This window comes from Spinacia oleracea, chromosome 2, assembly GCF_020520425.1.
Source record: "Spinacia oleracea cultivar Varoflay chromosome 2, BTI_SOV_V1, whole genome shotgun sequence".
Taxonomy (NCBI): Eukaryota; Viridiplantae; Streptophyta; class Magnoliopsida; order Caryophyllales; family Amaranthaceae; genus Spinacia; species Spinacia oleracea.
The window spans coordinates 65,901,894-65,916,275 of NC_079488.1; the positions used below are offsets into that span (position 1 = coordinate 65,901,894).

At 36.1% G+C, this 14,382-nt stretch overlaps 2 long non-coding RNA genes across 2 annotated transcripts; both read left to right on the top strand.

Moving 5' to 3' along the window:
- Nucleotides 1-313: 313 nt before the first annotated feature.
- Nucleotides 314-2,949, top strand: LOC130466972 (uncharacterized). Its single transcript, XR_008927128.1, has 5 exons — nt 314-782; nt 875-923; nt 1,013-1,127; nt 1,646-1,709; nt 2,728-2,949. It is a non-coding gene; the product is annotated as an uncharacterized lncRNA (long non-coding RNA).
- Nucleotides 2,950-7,593: 4,644 nt separating this feature from the next.
- On the top strand, nt 7,594-10,215 carry LOC110777214 (uncharacterized). The gene is made up of 5 exons (XR_008927129.1): nt 7,594-8,062; nt 8,155-8,203; nt 8,293-8,407; nt 8,926-8,989; nt 10,008-10,215. It is a non-coding gene; the product is annotated as an uncharacterized lncRNA (long non-coding RNA).
- Nucleotides 10,216-14,382: the final 4,167 nt, after the last annotated feature.

Below are 14,382 nucleotides of genomic sequence, written 5' to 3' on the forward strand. Positions count from 1 at the left end.
AGATTGACTTCTTTAGCTTGCATACCTTTTTAGCATTCTTTGGATCCTCAAAACCTTCAGGCTGTGTCATAAACATAGTTTCTGTTAAAACGCCGTTTAAGAAAGCAGTTTTGACATCCATCTGCCATATTTCGTAATCGTAATATGCAGCGATTGCTAACATTATTCGAATAGACTTTAGCATTGCAACTGGTGAAAAGGTTTCATCGTAATCCACACTGTGGACTTGCCTGTAACCTTTTGCGACCAATCTAGCTTTGAAAACTTCAAGTTTCCCATCCTTGTCCTTTTTCAGTTTGAAAACCTGTAATCCCCCATAATTTTATATATTTTGTTTATATATTTTAACGTATATTAATATATTTAAATATAATTTACGGATTTCAGAAATGAATATGTAATTAAAATATAATTATTTTATTTCATTTTGAATACTTTTAATGATTTACGAAATCAAAATGTATATTTGAATTTTACGTTAAAACGATTTCGAATTACGAAACCACGTTCTATTGAAATTAGAAAGCAATACTAAACATTGTGGATTCATCAACCTAAATCCTACTCCTAGCCCAATTGGGCAAAGCCCAAACCAATAAACCCAACTAAATACTCCCTCCTCTTCTCTACTCTTACGTGAAACCAAAAGAAGAAAAAAAAAAAAGAAAAGAGAAACCCTCCTTCAATTCACGCACAACTCAGCCATCTCTCCTTCCTCCCCTCCACGCCGTCGCCCACTGCCGGACCACCACCTGCACCGACGACCACCGTCGACCCTCGTGGTAACTCCTTCTTCCTCTCCCTTCTTTCGGTTGTCTTGCCCTGCTCCTCCTCGTCGTTTTTCCCCTCCTTAACTGTGTTATTGGTTTCACAGCACCACCTTTGCGCCTAGCCGCGCCGCTGAGCCACCGCCTTCGCCGCCGGTATGCTTCTTCCTCCCCCTTCTCTCTTTTGTCCCTTCCTCTCTTTTGGTCGTGCTTGCTCCCCTCACTCGGTTTTCTGTTTCGCCCAGCCTCCGCGAGTCTCTTCGCCACCCGCACAACCCCACCTTCGTCAGCTCAATCGACCGTCGCTGCCGCGCCGCAAAGTCTACCGCCGGCCAGCCTCCTCCTCATTCTCTCCTTGTGGTTATTTCTTAAACCCTAAGTTATTTAAATGTTTTAGTTATATTATTAATTTAATTTATGTTTTGATTGAATTAAATTTATGATTTTTGTGATTTATTTATGAATTTCAGATTTTAATATTGCATAATTGAATTACTAATTTTCAGATTATATATTTTGATTAAAAATAGGGGTTTTAATTATTAAAGCATGGATTTTTAAGGTTTTTTATAGTTTTAAACCATGGTAGGACGATTACAAGTTATTAAAGTTATTGTTTTTTTTATGATTTCAAACATGTTAATTATGTTTTGGAGTAGTTTGAAATTAGTTAGATTGCTGGAAATTTAAAGTATGATGCTTTGAAGAGTTTTCAACGAATTTCAATAATTAATATAATAATTATGATGCTAGGAAATCAAATATTCAAGTTTCGATATTGGAAAATGTTCTAATTATGTTTAGGAAGGGTTTGAAGCTCCCTAATGTTGCTGAAAATTCAATATGAATTGATATGAGTCTATATTGGTTGTTGTTAGGTGGAGAATTCTCCGTAGGCGACTTTTGAATTATTAAAGTGGTCTTGCAGTTTGTTTACACAAGGTACGTACATACCTGTGTGCTTGGAATGTGTGCTAATTGTTGAAACCATGTTGAATCTTGTTGTTGAACTTGGTTATGTTGATATTATTGTTGAACTTGGTGATGTTGATATTATGGACGAACTGGGTTATATTGAATGTGCATGTTTAATACTGTTGGACAAACTTATTGAACTTATTTTGCACTATGAGAACTGTAACATGTTAGTATGGATGATTGATACAAACATGTTGGTTGGGAACACTAGATTATTCTATATGATTGGTTTGGATCGATTGGTTGTTGTTCCCTTTCTATCTTTTCACTACTTTATGAGGGCGGAGGACCTTGTTTAGTAAGTTGAAACTTTATGCCCATATACAGGGTTGCTCATGGTTAAAGGAAAGGTTGGTTAAGTTGGAATGAGTCTTGATTGATGCTTTTATGATCACTTACTTAATTCCAAGATAAAAACAGTTGTGAACAAATGTGAATTGTCTGTCTTATGTAATGGTTGAGTCATAACGGAATCTCAATTTGTAAATCATGTAAAGTGAAACTGAATAGCAATAGCTTTAGACTGTGCACGTCTGAAGTGACGGACAAACAGGAGTTGGGGTTCATGGTGGTAGCCCATGGCCTTTTCTGGGACCGGATTGATCACCGTGTCCTATTTTTATTTAAACGTTCCTCGATATCGTAGGTCACTGAGGTTACGGAGTCGCGCCCGTACCTCGTCTTCCTTAGTGAAGACTTCTGGATGGTCAACTCGGTCCATTGTCTATTTCAACTAAAATAATATTATGGTTATTAAGCCTAGCTTAGTCTAGTCAAGTATAATCGTCAATTTATTATGTTTTGTCTGTCCTTACTTATATTTATTAGTATCATGTTAGGGTTGTTGGTTTGATAGTATCATGCTAGGATTGTTGTTGTTTTAGTATGTAGTACTCAGCTTTGCTGATTACGTGCTTTGTTTGTGTGTGTTGATCATGGCTATGCCTTATTGATCCTGTGATGACCCATCTTTGGTGAGCAGTCTCTAAGGATCAATAAGCGTTGCCCATCTACAGGTTTGAAGATGATGCATCATTGGGATCGGGATTAGAGAGCTTGTAGTTCTATTCGTTTAATTAAGTGATTTAATTTGTTAACTTGGATTTGAAATTTGTCGTACTATTCGTATTTCCTTAATTCAGTTAAATGGGTTTGGACCTAATATGTAATAGATTATTTATGAACCTAAAAGTTAGTTCTATGTTTTCCGCTGCAAAATTCTGAATAAGCCGATACGTTTTCACACGGGCGATAATGCCTTGATAATTCTCTACGTTTTATATGAAAAGGTTATTTTAGAAAAGAGGGAATTGTCGGGGTGTTACAAAGTGGTATCTAGAAGCTAAGGTTTTACTTTAAAAATTTTTTAGGCGCCTAACTATTTAGTTATTTAAAATAAATTTCTTAAAAATCGAGATTCTACGTATTATAGTGTTCAAAAATTGGTACTTTTTTTTTGGGGGGCCGATTTCATTTTACCTTGTTTGAAAGTATACGATATTCCTTATTTACGTTCGAAATCAAATTATTTTTCCAAGTTAAAGTGATACTTTGGACATTTTTATTTTTTTTATTATTTATTATTCAAACAAATAAATAAAAATAATATAAATACATTTTTTTTTTAAAAAGGAGTTCAATCTTTTTAAAGTTGTTTCAAGAGTTAGAATTCGTTAATTAGGAAATATAAATCTTTTTGAATTAATAACTTTATTCTCGAATTTATTCGCTACGTTATAATTTTATTATATTTTCGTTCTTTTATTTCGTTATATAAATGATTCTAATGCTTTAGTTTATGAGAGATGGGTAGTATAAGAAGGGCATATAAGATAGAATTATATGTATATTAGTAGCTAGTCAATGATAAGAAATTGATTGTTATGTATGTGCATGTGCTAATTGTTTAAGTGTTACATTTACAAGTGCATAAAGAATTGTTTGATTCCACCAAACTTATCGATTACTGAACCTTGTTTATGTTTTGGCTGGAAAATCGTTAGTGAGACCTTGAATTGTTTATTTCAGGAATAAAATGTTTCTTTCCAAGTATACCAATATAGGATCCTTCGAGAAACTTGATATAGAAACCCCAGATATTTATGTGAAGAAAATTGTGTTTGGATGTGAATATTATGCTAAGGTTCAAGGGCAACCTATCTTAATGAGAAAGGATATCATAGCAGCCACTATCATTAATTGCTTACCTAACAAATTTCCATACCTAGAACTCAAGGAAAAGTTTAAAGACATGCATTCTGATAATGGAACTCCAAACTTGACTAAGTATGGGACTTGGGATGGTAGATGGAAATATAATTCAGAAATTCTGACCACCGTTATTGAAGCAGCAGAAAGTGGGTTTAGAGACGGTAAAATCGTAGGGAGTCATGTTGGAGATGCAGTTACAGAAGAACCTATGGGAATAAGTGTAAATAATGACCTAGAAGAAAATGATGTAGCTGTGGAGAATGAGAATGTAGGTGTTGAGGCAGAGAATCCTAACCTAGTGGCCCATGAGCCAACCATTGAATTTCTAGTGATTCAGATGCATAGCTCGAAAGTGAACAGGAGGTGGCAAGTGAGCCTAATCAAGATAAAGATATGGAAGAAGATGAAGACCCTGGAGAAGAGTTTGATGATTTTGAGATCTAAATTTCACTCCGCAAGTTTCAGGAGCAATGGATAGGCAAGAGGCCACAAATATTTTGAAGTCATAAATAGTTAATTAGCTCTTTTATGTTTTAAAGAATAAGTAGCGAAGCTACAACAGTTTAAAGTTAAAGTTTATTGAAGTTTGAAATGTTCTTTATTATTTTCAAGGATGTAATAAACCTTTATAGAGTTAGCAATAGAAGTTAAAGTATTCATTTCCATTTTGAGAATTCCATTATTCGCCAACAATAGTTTATGTTTGTGTCATAGAACCTTTATGTTAATTTTAGGACAAGTGCGTTATTATGGTTTAGAAATTGTTATTAACATTCTTTTGAGGAATAGAGTTAGATTATTGATAATCCAAATGATCATGAGTTTATTTTGGGCACCCGAATGGGAATATTATTACTTATTTGTTGTGATTGAACTTCCATTCATTGGTTTTCAAATTGTATGTCCTTGATGGGGATATTTTCTTGAATGAGTGACGATGATTGCTCTATTATTGGTGTACATTCTTGAATAAGTGTTTGTTGATGCGATTTCTATGATCAAATCTAAATTTCTTTCGTAGAGGGGACATATGAGTTATGTATCGTAGAGTAATTAATTTTAGGTCGCACACTAGAATGTCAAGCAATAGTGAGTTAGTTGCTACTATTCGCCTTTTGGCGGGAAGACTGGCTGAAGAGAGAACTGAGCGTCCTGATTCTACTGGGGACATGTTTGAGAGACTAACCAAAGTTAAGCCACCATACTTTAAGAAGCAAGCTGATCCTACCTTTTTAGAGAACTGGGTTAGAGAGTTTGAGAAACTGTTTGGGGATGTGAACTGTCTTGAGAACAGGAGAGTGGGTCAAGTTGTACTGTACTTGGAAGATGAGGCTGATTTGTGGTGGAGAGAAAATGGGGTTAGACTTAGCGCTGTTGAGAGATTCAATTGGGCTTCGTTGTTACTGCCTTAAGGAAACTCCTTTAATGAGAAAGCAAAAGGCACAATAATTGATAAACCTCGTGATGGGATTGGCTAAATTTGTACAAGGCTAAGATAGACGTACTGTGAAATTCAGAAAGTAAATTTAAGGAACAATATTGGAAGATTGACCTCGTATAGATGTTTTGAGAAGTCCAAAAACCTTTAGTTTTTTCTGTAATGCAAGTGAGGACTTGATGAATAAGGAGTGTGAACTATTTTTCTGCAGTGTGTTAGAAGTAGGTAAAGAAGTTGGAGTGAAAATCAAGTATGTTGCCATTGTGAGTGGATTCATTGATGTGTTTCTGAGTGAAATTGCAAGTATGTTACCTGTTGGAGCCTTTGAGATCACTATACACTTAATTCTTGGAACGACACCTATATCTAAAAGCACCATATAGAATGACACCTCCTGAAATGAGCTAATTAAGACACAATTACAAGAGTTGTTTCGTTAAGGGGTATATTAGGCCTAGTGCATAACCGTGAGGAGCTCCTGTGTTGTTTGTTAAGGAGAAAGATAAGAGTATGGAATTATGCATCGATTTTAGGGAACTAAACACCATCAAGAACAAGTATTCTTTGCGTAGGATAGATGACATATTGGACCAATTGAATTGGGCGAGTGTGTTCTCGAAGACTGATTTGGGTTTAAAGTACCACCAATTGAGAATAGCTGATAAGGGCCTAAGACCTCATTAGGATTCTTTATTGTCATTATGGGTTTAGAGTAATGTCTTTTGGGTTAACCAATGCACCTGCATTAATTATGGATTTGATGAATGAGATTTTCTAAGAATTCCGAATTAAGTTCGTTATGATGTTATTGATGATACCCCTATTTATGCAAGGAATGAGAAAGAGCATGACAAACGCTTGAGGATTACTTGGAGACGCTTAGGAAGAATCTAGTTTTATTAAATGAAGTATACAAATCTTGAAGTCATATGGGTATAAGTGACACCGACAGAAAAGTGAAGGGTTAAATTGATTGAGAACTATGTTACGTAAGGGAATAAATTTAAGAGAAGATTTGAGTGGTCCAGGATCGTTAGAAATCATTGTTGTCTGGAAAAGATGAAAAGAAATACATGAATTGGTGCAAGAGCTAAGAGTTAAGCCAAAAGTTATACACCCATGAAAAGTGTAATGAGGTTCGGTAACAAGGAAAGTTGAACAGAAGGAGTTTCTGTAGATCATGCTAAGATTCAAGCTTAAGTGAGTGACCTACTCCAAAGGACGTGTCCGATATTTGAAGTTTTCTAAGCCTAGATGGCTATTATAGGAGGTTGTGGAAAACTTTTCGAAGAAAGCAAAACCAGTGACCAACTTGTTGAAAAGGAATCGAAATTCAAGTGGAGTGAGAATTGTGAAGAAGCTTTCCAGATTTTAAGGGAATGTTTGACCTCCGCAACTGTTGTCGCGTCAATTGAAACATTATAAGCCTAATTACCAAACCCATGACCTAGAGTTAGCTGCTATTGTGTTACCTGCGAATATTTGGAGACATTACCTTTATAGGGCAACATGTAAGATCCTTACCGAGCACAAAAGTCTGAAACTTTGGCAATAAGGTCCAGTTGAATCTTGGGGACAACATCGAAAAATGTACTGCTTTCCACCCTGCAATTGATGGTCAGCCTGAGGGGACTAACCAAACTACGGAATATATGTTGAGAGCCTGTGTTATTGACTTTAAGAGTAACTGGGGAACCACCTAGATTCGATTGAATTTCTTGAAAAATAGATACCATGCGAGCAGTAAGATGTCACATGTTGAGGCATTGTATGGGAAAGAAGTGTAGAGGTTCCACTTGTTGAGATGATTTTAGTGAAAATATAGTATTGGGAGCAGAATTCGTTGAAGAAAAGATATCCAAAGTTATTCCCTGAGATGAGTTACGAGGGCGTAACTCGTTTTCTTTAAGGGGCGTAGAATGCGATAGAAATTCGCGCTTTTTACCTATTTTTATGGTATTTTATGCATTTTATGCTCATTTTTAGCAACTTATACATGTTGATGTAAAGGAAATAGATTCTCCGCATAAGAAAATGTGTTCTTGAATATTACAAGTAACTCTTAGTTGGCAAAAGAGTGCACAAGAGTGGCACAAAGTACTTCTACAATAAGAATAAGTTGGAAAGTTTGGAAAGATATGTGAATTTTCGTGTCAAGTTTCGGGACGAAACTTCTTTTAAGAGGGGTAGATTGTAATCCCCCATAATTTTATATATTTTGTTTATATATTTTAACGTATATTAATATATTTAAATATAATTTACGGATTTCAGAAATGAATATGTAATTAAAATATAATTATTTTATTTCATTTTGAATACTTTTAATGATTTACGAAATCAAAATGTATATTTGAATTTTACGTTAAAACGATTTCGAATTACGAAACCACGTTCTATTGAAATTAGAAAGCAATACTAAACATTGTGGATTCATCAACCTAAATCCTACTCCTAGCCCAATTGGGCAAAGCCCAAACCAATAAACCCAACTAAATACTCCCTCCTCTTCTCTACTCTTACGTGAAACCAAAAGAAGAAAAAAAAAAAGAAAAGAGAAACCCTCCTTCAATTCACGCACAACTCAGCCATCTCTCCTTCCTCCCCTCCACGCCGTCGCCCACTGCCGGACCACCACCTGCACCGACGACCACCGTCGACCCTCGTGGTAACTCCTTCTTCCTCTCCCTTCTTTCGGTTGTCTTGCCCTGCTCCTCCTCGTCGTTTTTCCCCTCCTTAACGGTGTTATTGGTTTCACAGCACCACCTTTGCGCCTAGCCGCGCCGCTGAGCCACCGCCTTCGCCGCCGGTATGCTTCTTCCTCCCCCTTCTCTCTTTTGTCCCTTCCTCTCTTTTGGTCGTGCTTGCTCCCCTCACTCGGTTTTCTGTTTCGCCCAGCCTCCGCGAGTCTCTTCGCCACCCGCACAACCCCACCTTCGTCAGCTCAATCGACCGTCGCTGCCGCGCCGCAAAGTCTACCGCCGGCCAGCCTCCTCCTCATTCTCTCCTTGTGGTTATTTCTTAAACCCTAAGTTATTTAAATGTTTTAGTTATATTATTAATTTAATTTATGTTTTGATTGAATTAAATTTATGATTTTTGTGATTTATTTATGAATTTCAGATTTTAATATTGCATAATTGAATTACTAATTTTCAGATTATATATTTTGATTAAAAATAGGGGTTTTAATTATTAAAGCATGGATTTTTAAGGTTTTTTATAGTTTTAAACCATGGTAGGACGATTACAAGTTATTAAAGTTATTGTTTTTTTTATGATTTCAAACATGTTAATTATGTTTTGGAGTAGTTTGAAATTAGTTAGATTGCTGGAAATTTAAAGTATGATGCTTTGAAGAGTTTTCAACGAATTTCAATAATTAATATAATAATTATGATGCTAGGAAATCAAATATTCAAGTTTCGATATTGGAAAATGTTCTAATTATGTTTAGGAAGGGTTTGAAGCTCCCTAATGTTGCTGAAAATTCAATATGAATTGATATGAGTCTATATTGGTTGTTGTTAGGTGGAGAATTCTCCGTAGGCGACTTTTGAATTATTAAAGTGGTCTTGCAGTTTGTTTACACAAGGTACGTACATACCTGTGTGCTTGGAATGTGTGCTAATTGTTGAAACCATGTTGAATCTTGTTGTTGAACTTGGTTTTGTTGATATTATTGTTGAACTTGGTGATGTTGATATTATGGACGAACTGGGTTATATTGAATGTGCATGTTTAATACTGTTGGACAAACTTATTGAACTTATTTTGCACTATGAGAACTGTAACATGTTAGTATGGATGATTGATACAAACATGTTGGTTGGGAACACTAGATTATTCTATATGATTGGTTTGGATCGATTGGTTGTTGTTCCCTTTCTATCTTTTCACTACTTTATGAGGGCGGAGGACCTTGTTTAGTAAGTTGAAACTTTATGCCCATATACAGGGTTGCTCATGGTTAAAGGAAAGGTTGGTTAAGTTGGAATGAGTCTTGATTGATGCTTTTATGATCACTTACTTAATTCCAAGATAAAAACAGTTGTGAACAAATGTGAATTGTCTGTCTTATGTAATGGTTGAGTCATAACGGAATCTCAATTTGTAAATCATGTAAAGTGAAACTGAATAGCAATAGCTTTAGACTGTGCACGTCTGAAGTGACGGACAAACAGGAGTTGGGGTTCATGGTGGTAGCCCATGGCCTTTTCTGGGACCGGATTGATCACCGTGTCCTATTTTTATTTAAACGTTCCTCGATATCGCAGGTCACTGAGGTTACGGAGTCGCGCCCGTACCTCGTCTTCCTTAGTGAAGACTTCTGGATGGTCAACTCGGTCCATTGTCTATTTCAACTAAAATAATATTATGGTTATTAAGCCTAGCTTAGTCTAGTCAAGTATAATCGTCAATTTATTATGTTTTGTCTGTCCTTACTTATATTTATTAGTATCATGTTAGGGTTGTTGGTTTGATAGTATCATGCTAGGATTGTTGTTGTTTTAGTATGTAGTACTCAGCTTTGCTGATTACGTGCTTTGTTTGTGTGTGTTGATCATGGCTATGCCTTATTGATCATGTGATGACCCATCTTTGGTGAGCAGTCTCTAAGGATCAATAAGCGTTGCCCATCTACAGGTTTGAAGATGATGCATCATTGGGATCGGGATTAGAGAGCTTGTAGTTCTATTCGTTTAATTAAGTGATTTAATTTGTTAACTTGGATTTGAAATTTGTCGTACTATTCGTATTTCCTTAATTCAGTTAAATGGGTTTGGACCTAATATGTAATAGATTATTTATGAACCTAAAAGTTAGTTCTATGTTTTCCGCTGCAAAATTCTGAATAAGCCGATACGTTTTCACACGGGCGATAATGCCTTGATAATTCTCTACGTTTTATATTAAAAGGTTATTTTAGAAAAGAGGGAATTGTCGGGGTGTTACAAAACCCATTTGCTTCCAATGGCTTGGTAGCCATCTGGCAAATCGACCAAATCCCATACTTGGTTTTCAGACATGGAGTCTAATTCAGATTGCATGGCTTCTTGACACTGCTTGGAGCTAGGGCTCGTCATAGCTTGTTTGTAAGTCGCAGGTTCATCACTTTCAAGTAATAGAACGTCATAGCTCTCGTTCGTCAAAATACCTAAGTACCTTTCCGGTTGAGATCTATATCTTTGCGATCTACGCGGGGTAACATTTCTAGATTGACCATGGTTCTCACCAGATTCTTCTAAAGATCTCTGAGTTTCATCCTGAATGTCATCTTGAGCATTCTCTAGAGTTTGTTGTTCGACTCGAATTTCTTCGAGGTCTACTTTTCTCCCACTTGTCATTTTGGAAATGTGATCCTTCTCCAAAAAGACACCATCTCGAGCAACAAACACTTTGTTCTCAGATGTATTGTAGAAGTAATACCCCTTTGTTTCCTTTGGACAGCCCACAAGGATACATTTGTCAGATTTTGGATGAAGTTTGTCTGAAATTAATCGTTTGACGTATACTTCACATCCCCAAATCTTAAGAAAAGACACATTTGGAGGCTTTCCAAACCATAATTCGTATGGAGTCTTTTCGACAGCTTTAGACGGAGCTCTATTTATAGTGAGTGCAGCTGTATTTAGTGCATGTCCCCAAAATTCTAATGGAAGTTCGGCCTGACCCATCATTGACCTGACCATGTCTAGCAAGGTTCTGTTCCTCCGTTCTGACACACCGTTCCATTGTGGTGTTCCAGGAGGAGTCAATTCTGATAGAATTCCACATTCTTTCAGATGGTCATCAAATTCATAGCTCAGATATTCACCGCCTCTATCAGACCGCAGTGCCTTAATCTTCTTGCCTAATTGATTCTCTACTTCACTCTGAAATTCCTTGAATTTGTCAAAGGATTCAGACTTATGTTTCATTAGGTAGACATAACCATACCTACTGAAGTCATCAGTGAAAGTGATAAAGTAGCTGAAACCACCTCTAGCATTTGTACTCATTGGTCCACATACATCTGTATGGATTAAACCCAATAGTTCATTTGCTCTTTCTCCAACTTTAGAGAAAGGTTGCTTTGTCATTTTGCCAAGTAAACATGATTCGCATTTACCATAATCCTCTAAGTCAAATGGTTCTAGAATTCCTTCCCTTTGAAGTCTTTCTAAGTGTTTCAAGTTTATATGGCCTAATCGACAATGCCACAGATAGGTGAGATCCGAATCATCCTTTTTGGCCTTTTTGGTATTTATGTTATATACTTGTTTGTCGTGATCTAATAAATAAAGTCCATTGACTAATCTAGCAGATCCATAAAACATCTCTTTAAAATAAAACGAACAACTATTGTCTTTTATTAAAAAGGAAAATCCCTTAGCATCTAAGCAAGAAACTGAAATGATGTTTTTAGTAAGACTTGGAACATGGAAACATTCTTCCAGTTCCAAAACTAGCCCGGAGGGCAACGACAAATAGTAAGTTCCTACGGCTAATGCAGCAATCCGTGCTCCATTTCCCACTCGTAGGTCGACTTCACCCTTGCTTAACTTTCTACTTCTTCTTAGTCCCTGTGGATTGGAACATAAGTGTGAGCCACAACCTGTATCTAATACCCAAGAAGTTGAATTAGCAAGTATACAGTCTATAACGAAAATACCTGAAGATGGAACGACTGTTCCGTTCTTCTGATCTTCCTTTAGCTTCAAGCAATCTCTCTTCCAATGCCCCTTCTTCTTGCAGTAGAAGCATTCGGATTCAGAAGTGGGCTGACTGACCTTCCTCTTTGCAGATTTGGCGCCAGTTTGCTTAGTTGGGCTGGCCTTGTTGCCACCTTTCTTAGCATTCCTCTTCTTTCCAGATTTCTTGAACTTGCCCCCACGCACCATAAGCACATCCTGCTTATCACTTTTGAGCGTCTTTTCAGCGGTCTTCAGCATACCGTGAAGCTCAGTGAGCGTTTTGTCCAGACTATTCATACTGTAGTTCAGTTTGAACTGATCATACCCGCTATGAAGAGAATGGAGGATGGTGTCTATAGCCATTTCCTGAGAAAATTGCTGATCCAGCCGACTCATATTCTCAATGAGTCCGATCATTTTGAGAACATGTGGACTTACGGGCTCGCCTTTCTTAAGTTTGGTCTCAAGAATTTGCCTATGAGTCTCGAATCTTTCGACTCGAGCCAGATCTTGGAACATGTTCTTCAACTCACTGATGATTGTGAAAGCATCTGAGTTGATGAACGTTTTCTGCAGATCCGCACTCATGGTGGCGAGCATTAGACATTTCACATCCTTGTTGGCATCAATCCAACGATTGAGGGCTGCCTGAGTGACCCCGTCGCCTGCAGCTTCGGGCATCGCCTCATCTAGGACATACTCCTTTTCTTCCTGCATAAGAACTATTTGCAAGTTCCTTTGCCAGTCAAGGAAGTTTTTCCCGTTCAACATCTCCTTTTCGAGAATTGATCGAATGTTGAATGAATTGTTGTTTGCCATATTAAAAAACTACAATTGAAAAGAATAAACAAATAAATAACCATTCACAGTTTCTCTTAATAAACTTAAATTCTAGCATACATGCATAATTCAATGTTTATTAAGCATTTTATTCAAATTATGTGTTCCGGCAGGTGTGAATAAAATGATTCCAAGATCCTAAAATCATTGAAGAGCTAAGCACAGTTTGTCGACTTAATCCTAGAACATCTTAGGTAAGCAAAAGCCTTTTGCTAATAGTCTAGAAACTATTCTTGGTTGATAGGTACGTCTAAGAACTTATTAGGTAAACCTATCGAATTTGCCACGACATAAAAGGACTCCTTACTTATATCGTTGAGTTTCACCAAAACTAACATGTACTCACAATTATTTGTGTACCTTGCCCCTTTAGGATCAATAAGTAACACCTCGCTGAGCGAAAACTATTACTAGATTGATGTAAAGGATATCCAAGCAAGTGTATATTTTGGCATGGCACCTTTTAACTCAATTTTTAAGTTTGGAACTTAAGGCTCTTACTATGTTGGTTAGATTTTAAGTGAACTAAAATCCTTAATCATGCAACATAATCAAGCTTTTGATCTCATGCATTTTAAGACATATTTAAAACAATAAATAACTTAAAGCATGCATAAGATATTTGTGATCTAGTATGGCCCGACTTCATCTTGAAGCTTTAACTTCAAAGTCCGTCTTGAAAATCTCCGTGGGAGGCACCATTTTCTTCAAATAGGATAAGCTATAACCAATTACAACTATTTGATGGTACGCAGACCATATTTGAATTGAAAAATAACTTTGGTACTTTAGACCAATTACATTCAAATTAATGGTACGCAGACCATATTTTCTATCCTATTTGGGCCATACTAGTCACTTCATAACCTGCAAAACAGTACATATACAATATATACCATTCACCCATTCATTATCATGAATGGCCCACATAGCTGGTTAGTAAAACACATTATGCATCACGTAAACATTTGCAGCAATTAATCAAGGGCACCAATAATCTACCAATTATTCAGTCCTTATTAATTCTAATCAAGTTGTTTTAACCTTAAGGATTTGTAGACCTAATCAAGAGTTTATGACTAAAAAGCGCTCCCACTTAAACCAATAAATTTATATGCTTTACTAATTTTAAACATAAAAATGTATTTCTAGTCCAACCGGAAACATACAAATTTAATTAAAATTTAAAGCTCATATCAATTTATAATTGAATCCAAAAGTTTAATTTAATTTCAGTCGTATTTAAATTAATTCATGATTTTAATTTTAGTAAAATAATTAGAATAAATAAAATTTATTATAATTACAATATTCAAAATTAAAATCCAAGAAAATAATTTAAATTATTAATTTTAAAATTAATTAAAATTACGTGAACTGAAATTTTCAAATTAAACATTCGAAACGATCTTTAATCGTAACGCAAACACCCTACGCGTTGCACGCCCATGGGCCGCACGCACACAGCCAT